Source organism: Strix uralensis, chromosome 9, assembly GCF_047716275.1.
Source record: "Strix uralensis isolate ZFMK-TIS-50842 chromosome 9, bStrUra1, whole genome shotgun sequence".
Lineage (NCBI taxonomy): Eukaryota > Metazoa > Chordata > Aves > Strigiformes > Strigidae > Strix > Strix uralensis.
In genome coordinates this window covers 1,241,933-1,266,412 of record NC_133980.1, presented here as the reverse complement: position 1 = coordinate 1,266,412, position 24,480 = coordinate 1,241,933, and the positions used below count along the sequence as shown (strand labels likewise).

The window sequence follows — 24,480 nt, the reverse complement described above, 5'->3', positions numbered from 1 at the left end:
CATGAAATCCAGAAATTTAATCAACAAAGAGGAACATCCAACAAAGTCTTTCTCACCTGAATCACAGGGGCGTTGGGAAACACTGCTCGGAAAAGAGGTGTAGCAACTATCTATTAACACAGTTATTCAACAGGAAAATTGTTGTGTGTTCGTTAAACGAAACGTCATGTAAGCTCTATTTCTCCCATCCAAGATTAGAAATTGCACTCTCACCTCCAAACCCAGGGGACAGCAGCATACAACGGGTCTTCTGAGAGGCAGGTGAATCTGCAAAACAGAATAAACACAGCTGTAGGAAGATAAAGAGGGCTCTTGCAAGGCTAAATGAGTGGACTCAGAAAGCAGGATGGCTATGGTAGTGGTGTTGACTGCATTCACAGAAAGGTTTGCATTATTTTCTGTTCCTGTTTAGTATGTGTGAGCTTTGAAGCTGAATAGCCTTCAGGAAATCTGCCAGAATGATGCATCTAGAATCCCTTACAACTATGAAGGCAATCTGTCCCATCAGCTTTCTACTTTTCATGCTTCACAGTGATTTCAGTTACTCCTTGTTTTAACCCCAAAAAATAGTTTTGTATTGAATCAAGACATCCATATACCATATGGAGCATCCAATGGCATTAGAGGCAAAAAAGCTGTTCTGCAAAAGTGATAAAATCCAGGCTGAGAGCTCAACATGTATTTTTTGCTCAACGTCTCCTAGTTTACTTTTATTCTTCATATTTGTATGTCATCATCTTGGATAAAATTTTTCCATAATCAAGACAGACATCTCCTGGTGGTACACTAGGCAGGATGAATTCCTCACTACACAGAATTATTTCTTCAGAGATCATAATATCCAAGTATTGTTTATGTAAGTGAAGAGAGCGCTATGATCACTTGAAGGCACGTAAAAAGCCCAGAGCTCTAAGATGGTGCTATTTAGATTTATTGTCTACACTGCCATCACACTGAGCAGTCACTCAACCAGGCACACAAACTAACACAAAGGGTGCAAGCTTTCCTTGCGCAATTACTGAAATGTTAATACTTCAGAAGACTGAGTCAAAACACAAAATGTCCAGCTTCAGTTACCACACCAAAACTGCAATGGACAGCTGGATACTAGCAATGGTTATTAACTGTGAAATACTGTGTAAACATAAATTACATTTTAAAAACACCCCTAACAGCTCCCCGAAGCCTCACTGTCTGCAATACAACTAGGATCACAAGAATTTTAAATGTAAAGATGTTGGGTTTTAGTTTAAGTAAGTACAGTAAACTGTAAACAACAGTATTGATACCCCTTTTTCAAGCACAGAAACTGGTAACAGCCATGACCAAGAAAATGGACAGGTTTCCAGAAAGGCAGAGTGTGAATTAATAAAATACCTTGATTATGCAGTGGAACCTCTTAAGGAATCATTTAAGCTGTACAGCAAAGCAAAAATAAGCAATTTCTACTTTTCACTTCCTTTTCCTCTACAAACTCACCTAAGGCTTTTTTTCTTTTCTTATCTCTTTTAAAGTGAATCATTTCCTATCAACTTTTGCTGCATCAGCCTAGAAAAATCTTTGGAGTACCTAATTAGGTACTCTTCCTGTATTAGTCTGTAGTGTGATCTGGGTATCACTATCTTGCTTCAGCAGACAAGGGAAGAAATACTGATTGTGAGTCTATCTGATTGAAATCATCCACCTCTCCAAATCCGAAGAGCAGCAGCTGTATTGGTAACAAGCTATTCAGAACCAGAGTCTTAAACAGAGACTCTGAGATCTTTCTCATTAATCTTAAAACCACAGCTTTTTAGAGACAGGTTTAGACATCTGAATAGTTCTTTGTATTTTTGATAGCCCAGGTAGATGATATTCCACCAGTTTACATTTGTTTCATAATTTGAATCGCATTCCCTTCACATTTTAAAATTTTAAACCTAAAGGCCTGAGCCAAAGTCTCTGAGGTAGAAAAACTCTACTGACTTTAATTAACTTTAGCTTAGACCCTGACATTATTCTATTTTTCTAGATGAGAGTTTCAATTTTGAATTAAGCAGCAAATTCCTCAGCGGATAATCACATTATACTGAGGTAAGAAACTAATGTAGGAAAACCTTTTTCTTCAGAGGTACAACAAATGTGGGGCACAGCACTGGTGGGAAAATTGGGAAATCAACCTGGATAGATAGCTTCAGCCAATGCAGATCAGAAGATGGTTAAAACCACCAAAATGAAACACCTTTATTGCATTTCTGTATCTTAAATGAGGCTCAAAACAAGGATCTGTGAATACAGAGGTATCTCTTTCCTGTCAAAGACTCAACACTAATCACCCCATGAGGCCACACACCCCTGTTCACGTGTCACAGTTTGCACTGTACTAGAGCTGGTGATTCTCACACCATGTGGTAAACTACAGAGGTAAATCGATCCACCTGAAAAACCAACCTAAAGGCTTTTTTACAGTGTTACGTTACTTTTTCCTTGACAAATCAGTTCACTAATGTGCTTCACCTTACATGCCCACAGCCCCCGTACTGACCCAACACAGGAATGAATGGTCACAGGTGAAACTTGACTGCAGACAGACAGCACTGAAGGAGGACACGTGGAACCACAGCCACAGCTCCTCAAATGATCTGAGAAAACGTAATGGGAAAGATAAGCAGCTTTGTCTCTTTGAAAATGAGTATCTTAACATTGAGCATTATGAGGTTAAATTGATTTTATTGTAAAGCAAGTCCAGCAGTTCATAAAGTTTATACCAAATCCAAGCATCATTTTCAAATACAAATTTCCTTGTTTTCTGAGACGTCAGTAACAGCACATCCACAATCAACTGTATATTACATTCGTATTTCCACCTTCTCCAGTGACATTTTTTGCCATGCCTTTTTATATCAAATTCAATTCTTGATTCAATGTTTGATTGCAAGCCACAAGCCTATATAATGTACTGATCTCTTCCATAAGACACACTGTTCTTTTGGGCCTTCACACATTTTCAAACCCTTTGCTGTTGTTCAGAAGCTGAATGCACACAGCCTGCATACTCCATGACTGTACTTGCAGCGAAAAAAAAAAAAAAGAAGAAAAAAAAAAGAATTCTCACTGGATTGGTGACCCCACCTGTGTAAGGGAAACCGGCCAGCCTCAGCATGCAGCCTGGGAAAAAGGTCTATCAAATGCTAATGATTACAGCTGTCCTGTACCACACCTCCCAGTACGTGCTGGGAGGGACAGCTCGGAGGGACTGCAAACATTTTTATCAAGCAAATGAAAGCAAATTTTTATCAAGGAATGAAAGCAAAATTTCCCTAGACTTACGTCACCAGCCAGTACAAAGCTGGCCAAAGCAAGGCCCATATTCTTTAACACCAAACCTTCACAAAAGCGGGAGTGACAAGGATGAACCTGCTGTGTTGGTGTGTGCAAAGGCAATGTTTACCTTCAGGTATATAATACAGCATCAGAGAGTTACTTTTAGGACCTAACGTGACATCTACAACAGCAGCCGATTGTCACAAGTTCTAATTAAAGTAACAGCCTTGAGGTTCAACTGCAATTCAATACAGAGAGGTAGATTTTGGATGTGTCAGGTCAGTTAGGCAGGAAAAGCAGCAGAATCAATTAGGAAATAATTCTCTAATGACACATTCTTGCTTTTACCAAGTAATAGAAATAGACTGGTGAAACAGTCATTTTTGTGGCAACACACAAATCCTAGGTAGAAGTTTAGTGCCCTCTCAGGACTGTAAACACCTTTCTGACCCTGGAGAAAGCAGAATTTTACTAATTCTGTGTATTGGTTCCTACTGAGAAGTGATGAGTCTGAAGCAAGGAAGGTTTGGTACACTGAACTGCTGCACACTGATATAACCTTTCATACATTTACAGATATTAGGTCCTATCCTTCTACGTTTTAAAAAGCTAGCAACATATATCCCTGTTCAGAGTGAGAGCAGACACTTGCTTTTTCTTGAAGAAAATGCTCTCTACACCACCAGCAGGAACCATTCAGCGCTCGGTAGGCACAGTTCTCCGTGTTTACAGAGGGTTTGGGAACCACATTAAGGCTGTCGAGCTACTGTTGGGCAGTTTCAGCTGACTGCAGCTGGTATCCTGCACAGAGGGGTCTCAGACCAAACCCAGACCCTGCAACAAATGCTGAATGCAGAATGGGAAGGTTTATAAATGCTATAAACACATGATCAGCTCATTCACTGTAAGATTATTACCTGAATTTTAGAAATATAGGTGATTAATTTCCTTGCTCATTATTAGTCTTTGAAGGGATTAATAATGAGCAAGGAAATCAATCAATACCAAATAAAACAGGCATATATGAAAAGCTTCTAACCACATGAGTTGAGAACCACAATCCCAGTATTAAGATCACTTCAGCTCGACTTTAACATACAACATGTTTATAACTTTTTTATTTAAATCTACTTTATTGTAAAAAATAAAGAAAATAAGAGAATTATCATGCAAGTAATTGACTTCAATATATTAAATTATCTTTAGAGAAGAGGAGCAAAATGACTCCAACTTCATTAAATGGAAAAGTCATGCAAGGGTTATATTTGAATATAAATTACTGAATAAGGTAAATGGACAATGCAGACTGCAATAACTACTGGACCAAGATATTTTTGCATGTAACTACAAAAGTAACATTCTCATATTTATAAGAAACAGTAGTCATTCTCAATATACTATTTTTTAAATATATAATTCAAATCACTTTCACATGATAGAACATGCTGGTTTAGAAATAAAGAAAATCAAGTATGAGTTGAACTCAGTAAAGAATATTCGAGGTCAGTTCTCTGCTATGGCTGCTCCTTGTTAGATTAGAAAATAATAAATAACTTCTGTTAATGCCTTTTATAGCAAGATGTTCCAGAGAAAGTTTCTCTCTACAGATTAATCCTTGGAAAACCACAAACCTTTGGAAAATTCTATCTTAAATGCATTTGCAAATCAGAAAACTCAGAAGAGGACACTCTGAGATCCCAGAAAACAAATGCTGCTGTACCAGACCACACTGGGAAGCTGCCGAGAAACCCAGGAGGCACAGTTTTATTCTAAGAAGCTGAACAAAATGATAAAAAAATCTTTAGGCTTCAATGACAAAACAAGCACACAGGATATTTGACCTATGCCAGAAAACAGATTAAAAAACAGTGTCAAATCATAAAAAGATACAGAGGTGAGGATATTTAACACCTTTTTATTATCCCCCAAACAAACAGTAAAAAAACCCAGGATCATACTGGCTCATGGGTTAGTTGAAATGATGAATATAGTTTCAGGATGCATCTTCACATTGTTTCCTTAAAAAAGTCTCACTAGTTTTATGCGTAAGATGAAAGAGCTTGTCGACAGAAACATTTATCAATTTGCTGTACACTTTTAAGCACATTTATAAAGTGAAAAGTCACAATTAGACTTCTCTGTGGCAGAAAGGGAGGCAGCAGGTTTTGTTTCTTCTTCTAAAGAGACAAAAAATAGGACTTTAATAAAAATAAAATCCATTGCCTTTTATGAAAGACAAAATAAAGGTCAAGGAAAAGGCTTTGAATCTTCTGGGAAATAAGTAGTCCTGTTCTCAGAAAGAAAGATGATCAGTGGCAGACTTAGTCTGTTCTTCACTATCTATCTTGCTCAAGAAGTTTTATTTTCCCCATTTTTCTACTTATAATAGGAGCCACTGAAAATTTAAGAAGTATTTCAAGTATTTTCCACTTTATTGCAATTCAAAATAGAGAACTGGAAAATGCCTCCACAAATAGTTTACAATGGCTGGAAAGTAACAAGCAATGTGTACTCACAAAACCAGAAACAATTTAATCTCCCATTAAGTTTTAATCATACCTACAACAAATACAGTAGTTATCAACAGCTTGCTTTACAATAAACTGAAGACACAAAAAAAAAGAGGTAGAATACTGCTGAACTTTATTACCTATAGGTAGATAGGGAACTGAATGCCAAAATCCCACCTTAGCTAGGACACCAGCTGAGTTGGTGTGTACAAACAAAAAGATTTTTTTTCATCCTAAATACCAAAAGGACCAGCTTAAAGGTTGGTAAGGATCTTACCTTCTGAAGTATGAAAAAGACTGATGAACTTCTCAATGGCTAGAGAGATGTTTGCTAGTGAAAAGCTCATACATCCTACGGATGCAAGTAATCTGTACCTTACTGAAACAAAGCCCTTAACATTTTGCAGAAACTTTCTTACAAATAAGCTTCAAATTCAAGAGCTGAACTTCTACCATGTAAATACAATTGAGACATGATGGTGTTAGAACAGTGTAATACTAAGCTGGAAGTCCATAATGTGTACAGATTTGATTCCATCCAGCATTAAACACCTTAAGCCTTACGTAGCTTCTCTCAAGCCTCTCTCACTGCAGATATTGCCTTACAGTTTAGCCCTAGACCCTAGTCAAGCAATGTAACAGCAATTATTTTCAAGGCAGTTCTCCTGCCAAGGGGTTACTCTTGCCTACACCCTAGAATATGGCAATCTTGCTCGAGGGAGTGCCCAAGGGTCCACAGGAGAATCTCCTGAAACAGTCTGGAAGGGTGCCCCACGGAAACTTGAGAAATGGCAGAGGAATAACCCCACACCTACCCTCTTCAGCTGTGCAGCCTATAAGGATTAAGGTTATCATTATTACAGGAGAAGGCCAGGAAAACCCCTTTCTGATAATCATAAATTTGCATGAAATTTCAGCTTGCTATGTCCCAAAATTGTGTATGATTTTACACATCCATAGGGGAAGGGGAGGAAATAGGCAAAATACAAGGAAAAAATCAGCCTAAGATTGATGCTTTTCTTCTTGTTACCCAGTTCAGTTTTAGACAACTCAGCTAAAATTAGGAGGCTCTGAACATATTCTCTTCACTGCTGGGGTACCACTTAAAAGCTATGAAGAAAAAGCATTTTTGAAAAGAGCATGACTCCAAGCCTACTAAAGCTGTAAGAAATCCTCTATTTTAATTTTGCAGAATGTGATTCAGGTCCTTAAATAAAGCACAAAGGTGGAAACAGGATCTCCATCTTCCCCCTGGGCTTCAGGGATGGATCTCAGAACTTGAGTAGATTAAACTGAATTCTGCTTCTCTCCATATTCTTCTTTACTTATTATTTTCTTATCCCATCAAGAAATGCAATTAGTTAGACACTGAGCCACACAATGGAACAAGTTTTAATTGACAGAGGAAAACAAGATAAAAAAACAATTAATTTCTTCTTTATTGCTTCAGAATCTGTAATAATTTGCATTCAAGCAAACAGTAATATCTTTCATCTGGAAGGCATTCCAGGCTAATGCATCTGTGGTTTATTCTTTTGTTTGCAGATATTCAGTGGCTTGCTAAGATCATGATTAGATCATGACACTTTCTAATTCTTTGGATGGTGATTCACCAAATCTCAGAATTGCTACCACCTCCTCTCTGAGACATATGGACTGGACTACATAGTAAGTGACGAAGAAAGTAAGAGCTATTTTAGAACAGAGCAGCACTAGGTTTGTACCTAATGCAAGTATCTAACAACCTATTTCCTTTTTGCTCTGTTAAACAGCAACAATTGCTCTTTTTACTTCTTTTAAGAATGATATTCAGATCTCTAAAATGCATTTAGTATCTTTTAAAGTCAAACTTCTCTGCAATTTGGCTGAGAGGTTCAGTATTATGCTGTGTAGCAGTTCTGCCTAGGGTTCAGTTCCTCACTGTAAAAGAAGAGAACACCTGTAACATTTAGTGACTTGTGCTATGATTCTGAAAAATTCTGATGGATTACATGGTGATGTGTCTCAGTCACTCACAGAAGAACATGACACCAGTTTTCTTTTAAATTAAATCCTGAAATCTAGAACTCCCTTCCTATAAAAAAAAATTATCTATTAACGAATATCAAGGCTACTGGCCCCACTCCCAGTGTAGGTCTGCCTTTCTCACTCAGTCACTGTCTTTTGACTTTATTGGCAAAGGTAAAGACAAGCAGCTCTAGCCTGACTGTTGGAAACAGGGCAGAAGGAAAGCAGCTCATTACAGAAGCAAAACTGAAAACAAATATTTTTGAATTTGTCCTCATAGCTTTTCAGAACATAATTCAAAATAGTCTTAATCAGGTCTGATGGCTCAGGGAGTCTAATTTCATTATTTTAGATGGTCCAGCTTTCATACGTTCGCCGGTTTTCTTGTGTCTTATGTTCTTCAAGCCAAAATTGAGAGGGGGGTAAGGTAGAAGACAGAATCACATTGGATATACATTCTGTTCCCTCTATTAGCATGCCTGAAAGCACTGAAACGTTGAGACACTCAGTGTCATCAGTAAGTCCCAGGAAGTAGTGGACAACCTCACGTACCTGAAAGCTGAGCTTCTCTCCAGCTTCCTGCAATACACTGAGACATCTCAGTGGCACAATGTTTTGGCAACCTTGCGTGGCCATGAAAATTGCCAATCTGCAATTTTCCTCAACACTGAAGGGAAACAACTGGAAAATAAGCTAGGGCATGGATTTAAACACTATTATCTATTCTGGTCTCACATCTGGTTCATAAAAGCACACAGAAAGTCCTAGTTGCTACTAAAACCTGTGAATACAGGCTTCTAAATATCTTTTTGAATATGACTTAATTTACCTTTTAGATATTCACATTGCATGTTAAGAGGACTTCTTTAAACCATAAAAAAGGTCCCTCAGTATGGAAGAAGTGTGTCTGTGTGAGGGCTAGCACAGTTCAGTATAGGTTCAAAAGTAAGGAATGCCACATTTTCTCAAGGCATCGCAGATATCACACACAAGTAGTAAAGTAACGTTAGTAACAAATTCTGCTCTGTTGTCATAACAACGCTCACACAAGACACCAAGAGCTGAAGTGAGCTGTCAGGATTTTGAAGCAAGAAAGAAATCAGTTCAGTTAAGTGACTCAGGACTACTGAGCTGCTTTAACAGACACGCCTATTTGGCCACAGGTCCTTGGAATGGAAAGACTTTGGTCGTCAGTACCTATCCGAGCTAAATTAACACAGAGTTCAAACATCATGTGAAATCATGGCAAAAGCTACACACACAGTGACAACACAACAGAGATCTTTCTCCACTGGTCTGCACACCAAAGAATCACCTAGTGTTCATGCAGATAAGCCAGTTTTATGAAAATTATAGGGGATATGGCTTCTACCGTATTTTCCTCAGCAATACAAACCTTTTCTGCACATCTAGCCATGTCCCAAAATGAGTAATCACTGTGCGAAAACAGGAAAAAAATATTCTGTATGTTTTTAATACCAGACACATGAATGACTTGCCATGCTATCAGATACGCCACCACCAGAACCTCCATCCATGTGACGATGTGATCTTTCTAAGACGGACAGGCATGCCAAGAGCACTGCATGCTGCTACACTGACTAGAATAATCAGAAGCAACTTCTAAGTGGGAATAATTTAGCACAGCTAAAATAGTCTCAGTAAAAAGGAAGACCCATTTTGCTTCATATAGCATAGAAGAAATCATAAAGCTTACAGAAGGGCTTTTTTCAAAGAGGTCTGAACTTATCTGCAAGCATGTTTATTCCTGGGAACTGAGTTCCCATACGTGGTTAGGTGCCCCAGAATAGAGAGAACTTTGCATTAATTTCCACAAAACTTGTGGTAATGGCATATTTGACACCTACAAGTTTTGGAACCCTCACAAAGTAACTCAGAGTTTCACAAACAAGGTAATTTTTTTTTAACCCAGGATCTTTCCAGCACATGCTACTGCAAGTGTGTTAGCAGCATCTGGATGTACAAACACATCTGTTTGCTTGTGCATTCACAGTTTATATCCTCACAGCTGAATTTTCTTCCATTGCAAGACATTTGTGTAGTGATCTACTCAGGCATTATAATATATGCAAAGTGCAAATGCTATCCTTTCTTATTAGAGATTCAGTAAGATGTTGGTCTTGCACATTTCTGATTTTCCTTTTTTCCCTCTTTAAGCTGAATCTAGAAACTTATCACCACTTAAGGAGAGAACTGAAAGAGTAAATCACTTTTTTTGCTCTCTGGGAATTAGAATTTTGCAATCAATTTAAAGGCAGTCAAAACTTTGTCATTGGTCCCACTGCAAACATTTTTTTGCAAAACCAGCAAAAACATAACTAATGCAGGTTGCACATTCCACAAGACCATAATAAAATTTTCTGATTTTCAAGAGAAACTGGTAACAGAAGATACTCTGAAGAAACACAAGTTATCTGTGGAACAAGTTGCTGTATTGAGGTTACAAACTCAGTGGAATTCCAAGAAGGAAATTTTGTGGGAGTAACTGAAGCAATCCAAAACATTTCAAACTGGATAAAATCTTTGTGCTTTAGGGCTCTAGCAAACCACTAATAGATGGAAGTCTGTCAGAGGCATGCTCTGTAGGCAGGTTATTCTATAAATTTATGCTCTAGGCTTTATTACAATTTTATCTGGAACATTCAGCTATTTTCAGTGATTTTTCAGAGGAAACATTCATACTCGTTTATGGCAAATACTAGGCTTATAGGGAGTCAAGTATGCAACTGCCTAAAACTTCTAAATCCTGAGAAGAGTCTTGCAAATGTGGACTTCTACAAGCCAGCTTAGGTAAACTCACATTACTCCTACTTACATATTTAGCCTGACCTTAATCACACATTTCCACATAAATAAAATCTTGTATTTCTAATGAGCAGACAGAAATGAACAATCAGCTACACCTGAGTAATACAGCATGTAGATTGAGAGAAACATTTCATTAAGAAAATGAGAAAACAGTAATAGTAATCTATTTTCACTCACCGCTTACAAAGCATTTATTCTAAGTGCCCACTAATATTGTTATCAGAGCATTAATACAGCTACCAATTCAGATCTAGTTAGGGTTTGAAAAGGAAAAAAATTAACTTGGAAGTTTTTGTAATTTCACAAAACAACAACTGAATACTGAGGGTTAATAGGAAATCATTTACCAGCTACAGCACGCTATTATTCCCAGTGACAATGATTTTTAAAATTATTTGTCCTTATGGTTGTTATGGAATATTATGGAAAATACATGGAATTTATTTCTAAATAAATTAGAATATATTTCATAGCAGCATCCTCCCAGAGTCATTTACCATGGGAAACATTAGAACTCTGTCTGTACTACATTTGAAATAATATTGATACTGTCTCCTTGACAGGGATAAATCCAAACTTGGGCTTTTTGCTGTGTTCCCCCCCACCTCCTCTGTGCGGGCTGACACATATATAGGTCTTCCACCATCTGAACTACTTCTGTTATATTATTTATGTTATAATGAATATGGGCTGCACAGGTCAACAGTAGAGATATGAAACATAAGAATCTATGTAGTGTACACCAGACAAGATAGCATCAACTGAACTAAGATTAATCCACAATACAGTGAGAAATAGCAGGATTTCAGCAACTTTTTACTGGGTCACAAAAATATTTCCATAAATAGTAACAATATCAACATCAGCCAGTGTATTTCAGTTATATTCTTTCGTGTGCTATACAGTTTGCGTTCAATCATTCAGTTTACTTTTGTCAGTGAAATACCATTTAAATGAACAAATACTTGCCCCACTGAAATGTAAAACCATAGATCTATTTCCGTTTTGACAAAGATACTTATTGTGCTAAGAGCCATTAGGACATTACCAACATTTGTTAACTCCTACCAGCTGCGGCCATCCCAGCACGGGATTCCCAGGTTCCAGGGGCAGTGGCCGAGCTCCGCTTTGCCAGTGACATGGTCAGATCAACACGTGCTGGTAACAGCCTCGTGCATCAGCTGTGCTTTCTCCTGGGATACCTTTGCTTGGTTCAGCTTCGTTCGGGTGTAACTATTGATGATGCTATTAAGGAAACCAACAGTTGAACTGATAAAAGACAGACATTGGAGAGATGATAGTCCTTCTAACTCTCCTCAGAAGCTTCCTCAGCACTACAGCTTGCAGAAGAGCAAGGCAAGCAGCAAGGAAAGAGGAAGCTTTCAGGATTACAGCAGGAGTTCAGAGACTACTTTAAATCCTCTTCCCACACATCTTCAGGAGCCCTTTTGCTCACAATGCTAATTCTCTGCACATTCCAACTTGCAGGAAAAGCATACTAGCTATGATCTCTGCAAGTTTTCTGGTATGTCCCCCTCTAACTTATTTCTATCCCCATTATCTGCTCTACAGAGATTTTTTTTCACCTTGAACACCTATTCCCCTATGGGGGAAAGAGAGGAACATTCATATACACCAGCAATCTAATTGTCACAACATAAGAACTCACAGCACCCAAAATTAATCAGTTATATTTTTCACTTGAAATAATGTTTAGGTCAACTGTTGTGTGAAAATGCTAGGCCTGGACAGTAGATGTAGAGAAAAAGAACTATAATTGTCCCTCAACATAACACCTAACATCCAAGAGTTGTATTGCTACAGTAACAAATGGGAGTGGGAGGAGAACAGTGGCAGCACAAGTTTCTTATCAGAACAAATCCTCCTGCAACTAGCAGAAAAATTAGTGCTTCGCATTCACACAAGCTCTTTGGTTGCTTGAGTGTATCCATGGTAACACCTATCTTTCAGAAATTCTAGTATGCATCTACACACTTATTTTACATTCCACCTAAAACATGAACAGAATTGAGAGCACTGGAGTATCTGCTGCAGTAATCTGGTTCTACTTCAGCTATAAAAGTGTATTAGAAGAAAGAAAAGCTCCCCCCCACATCTACCCTTTAAACCAAATTCCTCCAAAACATGCAGCTCTAATTTCTGGATTAGTCTATTCCTTGACAACAGTATTTATTGTCCTGCAACGTGACGATGAGCCCTGCAAGATTTTGAATATTTTAAATGCATTGTTATGTACCAATTACTAACTTCTGACTGGTAAACAAACATTTAGTCATATAAAAAAAAAGTTGAAAAATATTTTATTATATCAATAGCATTTTTCTTAATTCATAATAAGAATATGGTGTATAGCATTTTCTCAGGAAATTTGACAGAATTAATAAGTTTTCTAATCCTGATGTAAACAAAGGCTTCTTAAAAGAAAGATCTGTAATATTTTTATTTGTGGATGCAGAAAAGAAAATTACCTTGGAATTTCAGATTTCCCTATAATAAATTTAAGCCTCCCAGTAACTTACTTTGTTAACTTACCTGGTAACATGGTAATTTTCATGATTTCTTTTAATAGCATATCAGTACACAAAAATCCGCATACCTCAGACTGAAAAACAAGATCCTAAACAATAGCCTGTAAGAATTATGATAAAGATATTTAAATTACTGAATGAACAAAATTGGGGTGGCGTTTCACTGAAACAAAACAGTGTGATTTCATTATAATGTCATTACAACTTTCAGTAATTGTAAAAGGAGAAAAAACCATTTCTGCTTCTGAAGCAACTGACCTCTCTGCTGCCTTTTGTTCTCTTAAAACAGCCAGACCATTGTCCTAAAGCCAGCGTTTTAAAGCCAGCTCCTTCCTAACAACTGTTAGGCTTCACTATATGGTATTCATTGGCAAAAGCCTTCTTGCACAAGACTCTACTTCTGTTATTTGCTTTACTGTATCAAAATTCTCTTTAAAAATAAAGAAGAAAGTAGATTGATTCAGATCTAAAGCCAACAAACAAACAAACAACCCCAAAAATCAACTCACCTCGGATTAGGAACTGTTGTTCTTTAGGGAACTTGTTTTCCTTAGCTTCATTTTTGTGTTGCTCTTTATAATTCAAATTCAGCTACAGTGCCAGAAAATGGCAGGCATGTCCTTGGAAACAATACACACAATATGGGACTATTTTTACCAATAAAACATTTCTAGTGGTATCTTTGAAAAGACTGGGGCAGCAATGTACTCGAACCAGGTAAAACCAATGGAAATCTCCTCTCGAGCCCATTTTGGCACCTTTGAAATTTTATTTATGTTGCCTCTTCTTGAGAAAACAGATGGAGTTAATTGCTGGGTTTTTAGTTACTATGTGAGCAAAAAAGCTAAATTACCTTCAGAATGACTCTTGCATGTGTGCAAGAGCTAGTACAAGCTCTCTGCAGAATACAAATGTAACTTTCCAAGTAGCATTTGAATTTTTACATTTAATTCAAGTGCCTAAAATTTGGAAGAAACTTCTCTTGGGAGGACTTTTGTTCCAGTGAAGAAATCAGTTTTGCTATTTACTGCAAATGCCATTCATTTTACAATGCCATTCCTTTTAGCTCTGTCGTCTGCCTGCCACTGCAATTAAGTCTAAAGAAGCTTTCCTTTCACCCCACTTGGTCTTACAACACATACAGAAACTCAAAGAATGGAAGATTTGATGCTTTTTATATTTACACTGGCAAAATAAAAAAGACAAAAGTTTCTTCTGCTTGGAAAAACAAAAATGAAATCTCAGTAATCATAAACAAAGTAGAATTCTACTGTGCCTTCTTTGCATATCACCTTGGTAAGGACTTGCACAAAAAGATACTAACAGATGAGTATTATTTTTTCACCCTGGGCAAGCACACAGTAAAACAGCTTATTAGTATCTCACCTGCAAAGTCACAGCATCTGCCTTTCTTATCAGAAAAGTACTAAGTTATTATTTCCCTTTCTTCACCTCTTTATTAAAACTCTAAATATCACCATTGTGCCCAGAATACTGGGGGAGAAATCAGTCTGATATCTGAAAAGTCAAGGCGCAAACTTGAGAATGTTTTTGTCTTTCAAAGTTGCATAAAAAGTAAGAGTAATGTAGAAAGACAAACTAAGAGAGTATGAAAGGAAACAGAAAAGAATTCAGAAGATTTAGAAATGTATTTTAATTACAGAGACTGTAGATAAGGGTAAATTTGACAATGAACTCAGGCAGTCTATGAATTCTGACAGGTTTTCAGATAGCTCAGACTTACTGTGCAGAAGGTAGTGAATATTTTATGTTGTTTATTTTGAATATTTTTACTTGGAGTCAGGTCTTTTTGGTTAATAAAAATCAACAGTAAGTTACAAAAAAAGTATGTGTGTTCATAAATATTGATGAGAAACCAGTCTGAAAGTCCTACTAAATTGACCAGTTCCATTAACTTTAATGAGCTGTCAGTCAGACTGCAGGCCTGCAGAGCGAGGTACCCACAGTCACCTCTCGCCACATGCAGGCGCATCTGGGAGGAAGCATGTTCTCTGCAGAGCACGTCCACGGGGGTTTCTCCTCAGCAGCACACCCACACCAGCTCTGAAGAGCACCAAAGTCAGCGGTGAATTACACTGACATCAGTCCAGCTGGTCAACCAGCCAATGGCCTTGTGATGTTAAGCTATATTAAAGTCTGTTTGGTTTTGGGGTTGGTTTTTGCGGGGGTTTGTTTGGGGTTTTTTTTGGGGGGGGGGGGGGTGTCAAAGAAAATGTAAGTTTGTCCTCAAATAAGTGAAAAAAATTAAACCCTAATTCGTCAGTAATTTGCTGACAAGTACAGGTTAAGCCAACAGATCTACATAAGTCAGTCAACTGTAACCTTCTGTCAGGTCAGAAAACCAAACTGAAGAACCACACGACAATCATCTGCTGCCACTTCATCCCTAAATAGTAATTTTAAAGAAGGAAATGAAGAATCAAGTTAAAAGCTAGATGTCACAGTGGCAAACACACTGTCACTGCCAAAGAACCCCTCTCTAATTTACAGATCCGAGATCTATACGACATTAGCTCTAGGCTTTAAGACTATTTGTTCTTCAAAACTTTTCCCCACAACGCACAACTTTATTTTCTTCTAAAATATGACAGACTGGCTGCAGGAAAAGGCAGGATGTTGAGCATGTGCTGGTACCCCATCCGGAATTAGCATATCCTAGGGATAAGGCAGCTCTGGTATTGGGAGTCAGGAAGGAATTTCTCCCCCACCAAAGACTGGTAGTGCTTTCTTATTTTCCTGCGAGGAAAGCTGCATGGGAGCAGTACGGTTTGTTCATAGTTTCAAAGCTATTTGTGGTGACTCAGTGTCAATATCAACTTTTGAACACGAAATATTCCTCATAAACACTTGCCAAACCATTCACATATAGAAATTTAAAAAGAAAATCAAAGTAAAAAGAGCAAAAATTAAAATGTTTCACATTCTGGTTAAAATTATGAAAAAGTGAAACAAGATCCAAATTCCCAATAAACACTTGCCAAACCATTCACACAGAATTTTTTTAAAAATACAATAAAATCACAAAGCAAAAAGAGGAAGAACTAAAATGTTTCACATTCTGGTTAAAATGATGAAAAGGTGCAATGAGATTAAAATGTTCATGCCCTCTAGCCTACAAACACCTAGACTGTACTTTACCATCCTTGGAGGGGCTGTGAATAGTGCATTTGTACAGCTATTTTCTTCTCTACTGAAACCTTTCTGAAATAATATCAGACAGGGACGTTTTGCCTTGCTGTGGGTGGTGAAATTTCATTCACATTCTCCTGTAAACAACTTAACAGCACATTACCATCCCACAAAATCACCTTAGCAACCCCTGCAAACATCTTAGTCTTTCAGAGGTAACAGTCACATCGAGCTTTGCAAAACCTCCAAAAGAAAAAATACCACCTCTGGTAAAACACATAACAAAAGCTTTATGTTTTGCTGCATAGAACCTTAAAATCTCTAAAAGACACAGACTGATGTTTTGAGAAGTAAGTGATTTTAATGTAAAGGAGCAAACATTCCCTTTCAGAACAAAAACTTCTGTCCAGGACATGGTGCTTAACATGGCTTTAACATTAACCAATTTAGTGATGCTTAATACTGATCAAATTATCACCAAAATGAACTTCTTATCTTAACTCCTGACATGATTCTGGTCAAAGATCTGGCAGAAGAGCAGCATTTTTTGCTTGAGCGGAATTGAGTGTGAACTGGATTCAAACCAATGTTTTTCAGAACTTCTTATGGATTGAGAATGCTGAGAAAGTTCAGCAGAAACATACACGTGTGGATTCTGGATTCGCGCTGGATTCTCAGCAAGATGTATGATTTTCCCAATTTCCTGTAATTAACAGATCCCAGTTCCTCTTTTCTCCTTCTTACCCATTGTTCACTCTAGTATCAACTTGCCACAGATCACATCTGCTTTTTTGCCCCTCAGCATAGTGATGTACAAAAATGTCAGGACGCTTCCATTAAACACCCACCTCGGAATGTTCTGTAGTTCTTTTGATACCCTAAAATCAACTAATGCAACTTGTTATCCCAAAAAACAACTCCACTCTTAGCAGACTAACCTACAGCCCACATGAGAAAAATCATCTGGTTGGCAAAAAACCTCAAATACCTGGCAAGCCATCAAGCATGAACTAAAAATAGGTTGGGTTTGGGGGGGGGGGGGGGGGGGGGGGGGGCGTGTTTTGGTTTGTTTTTACTACCAGCTTCAGGTATTCTTGGGTATTTTGCTAGATCTCAAAACTGGCTGCAGCTGATTTTTGCCATTAAATAGTCACCAATTTCAGCCACATCAGTGCATGGCTAGGGTTAACCAATATCCTTATTAGGCAGCTGAAATTCCAAACATTTCAAAGTTATTCTATAGGGTATTTAAAGAACCTAAGTACTATGGCATTTATAGCTACTTCCTTTCCTTACATCTTCAAGATCAACGCTATTTTTGGGATTTTCCTCTATTACATATGCTCCAGGAATCTCATACACGAAAACCAACAGGGGCTTGCTCAGTGCGAGCCACAGAACCCAGATCCTCAAACAGCAACAAGGTTGTCTTACATTTTTACCAACTTGTACAGAAACACCAGCCTGGAATATTCAGACAGCTGCTCCTAGCAGCACATTACTTGAACATTATCCCTCGTGCATGTCTCAGTTGCCAAAAGCTGAAGGTCTGTGGTGGGTGACACAGGTTTAGGCACAAATCCACACCACAGCACTGTACAGGCTGCTGGGTGGAGTCTCCATCCCAGCCAGACCCAGCACCAGGTTGAACACCCTGACATAATACCTCATCATGAGAGGTTGCAGGTCTATCATAGGAAGAGTTTTATTGATAGGATTTTTAACTCAGACTGAAGTACATCATGTTTTTAACTCTGAAAATCCTTTGTCAATGAGGCAGCTGTACTACCAGAACATCAATGGCAACCACAGAACACAAAGAAATGAGAATTACGCCCACTTATGTGTGTGTGAATTTTTAGGAATCTCAGAAGTGTATTTATCATATCATTCCCTACCACATCCTCCAGGCCAACTCTAGTTTTAGCTCTCTGATCACAACTTTCTTAGCTCCTCTGGATAAAGAGGATGAAATCTGTAGGCCATGTCAAAAATGCTAAGGCCAACTTTATAATGAAACAATTCATTTCCAATTCTCTGAAAGCCTTGAATATTTTTAAAATATATGTAACGGTAGATATGCTAGTGTTTCATTCATCTCTCAAATGGAATTCCAGGAAGGTGCATTCATACAGAGCTAAAGAGAGCTGCAATAATTATACATGAGACCACGCTCTACCTAAAAATAACAATCATTTGCTGTAAAGTTACATGCCAGATACTTTGAAAAGATGAGGCAGGTCAGTCTATTAGACCTGTTTCAATTACAGATCTAACTAGAAGCCTGTTTCTGCAAAGTTCTGAGCAGTACTTTGAAGACAGAGGGATGAAAGGGTGTTCAGTGTCTGCCAGCCTGAGGGCTCTGGTATAAATGAGCAGAACGTTCAATTCCTTATTCCTTACTGACCAAGGCCAGCGCCTGCTGTAGGGATTCCCCAGCTCAAGCAAAAGGTCCACTGCCCACTCTTTCTAGCTCATGCTCAGGTATGGGATGCTGCTTAAAAGCAGTTCTGAATCTGGGTAACAACAGATCAGATCAAGGATGGTTAAGACAGGCTTAAGAATAGAATAGAACAGAATAAAGTAAGTTTAGAAAAAAACTATCCGCAAGAACATGGAAAATCTACTTGATTGAAAAACTGTCCATAACCGCACTCACAAGGCTACAAGACATCCAGTAGCACTCAGTAACAGTCCTACCAGCACAGGCCAGAACAATCAGGCTGACAATTCATTCCCACAGCAACTTATAAAGCTGCTAGCCTGAACAATTGGGGTTTTAATATCTCACCATCAAACTGGAATAACAGATCAGATGCTTTAGAAGCCTCAACTAGAAGATGAAATTTCAGTCACTCAAGACCACCAATGCTCTGCAAGTCACTAGTGGGATTTGCCAGTCTTTGGGTGCTATAAGTTATTTCAGCATAAACTTTGTTTACTCAACCACAATCACAAAACTGAAAAGAACAATTAGCATGGCTAGTTCAGTAAAATATCAATAGCAGTCTGACATCTGCACGGTGAGTCGTGCCACTGGGTCTGATTGCAAAGCACGCGGGCTTCCCTCCCGCAGTCCACTGGGCCCACCATGGCACGACCTGCTTTGCCGCTGTCCTCGTGCGAAGGAGCGAACCTTCACACCTATCCAAGGAACAAGCAGGGTCTCTCCCCCGACACACACATGACCCCCAACATCCCTCCGTATAGGGCTGGTCCTGCGCTTGCCGAGCCAGCCCACAGGTCACTCCAGCACTGCTGAGCACAGTTACTGTTTGGTTTCTGTACAGTAACAGGGACAGACCTCCCTTTGAGCAAGAATGCGTTTCTTGTGAGTCAAAACTACCAAAGGCTTTAACTGCCCTCCCCCATCTTCTTTTTCCTAAATTCTGGAATGCAGAGACACGACATAATTACCCTGAAAGCAGCAGAGGCAACACGAGCAAGGAGAGATTTGGCCTCTCTTCTTCATAATTCTATTCCTTTGCTTTTTGATCATGATTCAATGAATAACTGTTGCCACAAAAGACTCACTGTTACCAGCTTGCAATTAAAGCCTTCAGAGAAAAATATTCAGACTGTATTCAGGCATTAATATTTAAGGAATAAAATCTTTGCTATGTACTTACTACACGTGTTTAAACATTCTGTAATTTTATTCCTTTCTAAGTAGATAAGATTTCGGGAGGGGGATATCTTTATTCTAGTAAGCAAATTGTATTACGGTATAAATATAACAGATCATGATCCAGCACTGCTTTTACATTTTGCTGCAGAAGGTCTACTGCAAACACAAAAAATTAAGCACTTAAGATGGCTGACAAAAAGCACAGGTGTTATATTCATTGAATGGTTTTATATTAGTTGTGTTTTTTTCATGTTTCTAAGCAATCATTAAGGAGTTTCTCCTTGTAAGTTTGAATAACTTCCTGCAGCATTTATGGCACAAACACTACAGCACTGTGCTAATGCATAATTTAGGAAAAAAAAAAAAAAAAAGGCTCCAGAACAAGACTTCATCTTTCTTCCCCTTCAACTCCAAGTCTCAGTTGTTTCTCCTCTTTTCAGTGCCTAATACTAGAGAAACACGGGAAGAGTATACAGCATAAATGATGATCCAACAATTCAGCTGTCCTCATGACTGGCAAGTTCACTCACATAAATACTACTAGTGCTTCCCATTCTGCAACCATGAGCTCCTGGAGCAAGCTACCAGCAGGAGAGGATGAACAGCATCCTGCACTAGGCTCTGCCTTCTCCCCACTCGCCTGACTTAAGCAAACATGAAGCCTGATCTCAGAGTCACACTCAGTTTTACCCCAACGATTCTGTGAAAAGAGCTCATTTGTAACAGCTCCTTGTGAGAGCTTCCAAAGAGTTACAACCTTATGGAGAAGTTAGCATGTCTCCACAACTTGATTTACCATATTTGGAGATTTCTTTTTTCATATACTCCTTAAACTTACTTTTCTATGGTGGAAAACCACTCAGTAAATTAGACTGCAGAAGTGGAAATACATAAATTGTGATGGGGTTGAGAGAGCAGTTTGGAACTCAATAGAAGTATACAGTGTGTAAATTTTCTGTGTCCACAATTCCCACTTGATTAAATTTAAATAAATAAATTTTAAGAATTCATCAAGTATTGCACTCTGAAGTAGAAGCAGTAAATATGTGTTGTGATATTGTAAACACAGTATGATTTTCAAGAGAATTATTTATTCAGCTTTCAAGTCCTGCAAGGTCTTTTATGTTATTACAATACTATTATTTTTTTTGGTACAGCAGACTGGAGAAATCAAAGGAAAGACTCTGCTATAGTACCAGTAAAGCAATAATTGTAGTTGGTAAACAGAACACATATTTTTCTATAGCTGCGAGCAAAATGCACAAAGATAAACAACAGAGTGCTAATTGCTGGTGAGTAGCCTCTTTTCCCAAACGCTTATATTCACACTGTGTAAGCAGGCAGTTCTTCAGGCACGTTCTGTTGCAGATGGAAACAAACAATTCTTAGCAAAGGATTTAAATGGACATAGCCTCTTCGTTCCATTTATTTTGAATTCTTACAGCAAATGGCTCGGAGTATTTATTTTGCTTAGGATTAACATTGCTCCCAAGCAATTTATTATCTCCCTTTCAAGACATTTAGAATTGTTTTGATGCAGGATCATACAGTACTACTTTGAATCTCCTGGCTGAGTAAGCATAACTCCCATTTCCAGTGAAAGCTCTGATATTAAAAAAGAAGTCTCCCTGAAATGCTTCCAGTATTTTCTTTAACATTCACTATAATTCACTGTAATAGCCCAATTTCACATACTGCTTTGTGGAGTATCTCAGAAGATTAATGTAAAAAAAATGCAAAGAACAGCAAAGAAGCAAAATAGAAGGAAAAGTTGCATCAAACTGGCAAGTCCAGGGGTGCGACCTGGACTGAAGTACTGTACACAACTGTAACCTTCTGGACTACCTGCAGCCATGACCACTAGGAAGAAAGGCAGAGCCACGCAGACATCTGCACCTGACCCTAAAAAGTCTGAATTTCTCAGTTACTAGGAAGAATCAGCCATTTCCTAGAGTTTCTACTTTCCAAAATAATCAGAAACCATGAGCAAGAGCGCTTGATCCTTTTACTTCTGCTGATGATGCTTATGTTAAACGCTTTTTCTGCAAGATGAACACAGCTAAAATTGTATTAGTTACAGAATTATTTTGAATGACAGATAAATATACATTCTCAAGTTGGCTAACATGCAAAATAAGCTAACACATAGACCAGGGAGAGAATAGACATCCAGAAACCTTTCTTCATACTAGGAGTCTTTCCTAAAAGTAATTTACTTCTCCAGTGGTATCTGGTAACCAAAAGCCTGTTATCCAGCAAACAGCGGCAGCACTTCAACAGATAACTGCTCAGTAAGAGTCATCACCATGCTCCTGCTCCCAAGGCAGTTTTGATAATATACTTTACAAAAAAATTATTTTAACAGGATAGACATAGCAACATTCGGCTGATTTTCTCTGCTGCAGATTCAGCAAACTAATACCAGCTGAAGCCCAGTGATGTTTTAGACAGAGCAACCACCTGTAGAAGGGTATGGGAAGCAGCTGAGGATGGAAACATCTTTACCCACTCTGGATCTGGGTAAGGATGCTTGCATAGCCTCAGTCATCTCAAGATGTGAAAGAAGAAGGAACCTGGGTTATTATGCTCCCACTCATTTCCCTGGTCCAAAGATCACAACTCTTCTATTTCATGGGAATCTGGACCTAAATTTCATAGTACGGTCCAAATTCTCTTACTGTGATTTACAGCTAACAGGGACTGCTGTTGTAAGTCAAACAAGACCTATAAGGAGAACCCTAGGTCCTAATACTATCTATAAATTGTGTAACTCATACAAAATAATTACAATATCATTCTCCTGTAACTGTCAGGAATTTAAATGAAAAATATTAATTAATGAAATACAAAGATAGTCCTATAGACTAGCAGTCACCCTGTTAGGTATTCTGATACAAACCCCCATACATTTTAAGCTGCCACTGAAATATCACTTTTCAGTGTGCTGCAGGACAGCGGACAACCCCTCAATATAAAGAAGCCAACAGAGGCATTCACAATTAGCTAAGGGACAACCAGAATTACCAGAGAGGTAACAACGTTCATAGCTCACCTATTTTTAGTGACAATTCAGCAGCAAAACATCCAAATGTTGGAGCTGGCGTGCCTCATCTCTGTTCCTGAGTGGCGCGCAGCCTGAAAATGGAGGCACTTGTAGATGAGGAGCCAGGCAGCCGTGCTTGAGCCAGACTCTTCCGACCGACCACCTGCACCCTTCACAGCCAGCAAAACGCTGCGCAGGCAGGTCTGGCTCATGGAACCCGGGGATTAATTTAAGGTGCGGCTCCCTGCCTCCACCCCAGAGACCGGACACGAACAGCCCCGCTCCCGCTCTCCCCTCAACGCCGAACCTTCCAGAAGGGCGGCAGCGAGCACCAATCGCCAGGCGCCGCGGGAACGTGGACCAATCGGAAACCGCTATTCTCGTGTCCTCCCGCCCCCCGTCAGAAGTGCTTCCGCCCGCCGGCGCCATGAGGGGTTTGGGCGAGAAGTAGCACCTCGGGGCCGGCGCTTTTGTGTTCCTCTCCGAAATGAAACCCCAAGAACATGAGGTATTGCTAAGGACTAACCAGCTGTTCACACGTGTCTCTGAAGAGTGTGATACCCACTCAGAGCAAGCGAGCCCCAGCCAGTGTTGGGCAAGTGCTGTAACAGCATAATCACGAATGTCCACCTGAATAAAGGTCCTCAACTTCAATTCACAATACCATGTGTATCTGGTAAAATAAAATTAAAATAAAGTTCCCCAACACCAAGATGAGTGTGTTCCATTACATTGACATCTAGAAATTTATTTGGATTTTTCTCTGGTTTTTAAAACTTTCCTCCTCTAGACTAGTAAATCTGACAAACTGAATTGTGGTTCACACATACTTACTCTGATACAATTACATTGGTAAATAGTTAACTTTCATTAATTACTCAAAAGTGATAACTTCTCAAGCACAGGAAGTCTGCTCAGAGAGGGAAGAGGTTATCACAGCACTGATCTCACAAATTACGCCACAGCAATTCCTCAGGTCAATTTTCTTGTGTAAACACAAATTACAGTCTAGTTGTCTTAAGTAACACACATACACCTTGAATGGGAACCAACACTGCCTACAAACTGGTATGCTGACAAACTGATAATGAATATATTTAAGATTAAAGGGAGAGGTTAGATTTTGTAGCTATCTTTTATTTTTCTCAGGTAGGAATCTGCTTATAGATTGGTCTGTCTGTCTGAGGGCAGATGGAAAATGAGGGTGGATCTTGCCCCAGACTGAAAACTGCAGCCTTCCACAAAGATAAAGGTTACAAGAGAAATAAATTGCAGCATTTTATAGTGGCAGTCTATTAATGTATTCTGCTAAAATATACAGAAAACTAGAGCATACACAATCTGGAAGTGGTAACTGCTCTTCACAAAACATGCAATTTCCATTTTTTATTAGTCAGGTCTTCTCACACTTTTCCTCATTAGATCACCACAGGATCATTAATTTTATTGCTGCTAGCTTAT

The 24,480-nt window shown here is 38.7% G+C and overlaps 1 long non-coding RNA gene across 1 annotated transcript; it reads right to left on the bottom strand.

Annotated features, from left to right (window-relative positions):
• Positions 1–213: 213 nt before the first annotated feature.
• LOC141947354 (uncharacterized) lies at positions 214–23,235 on the bottom strand. Its single transcript, XR_012630091.1, has 3 exons — positions 23,029–23,235; positions 2,497–2,621; positions 214–267 (listed from the first exon to the last, which is right to left on the bottom strand). It is a non-coding gene; the product is annotated as an uncharacterized LOC141947354 (long non-coding RNA).
• Positions 23,236–24,480: the final 1,245 nt, after the last annotated feature.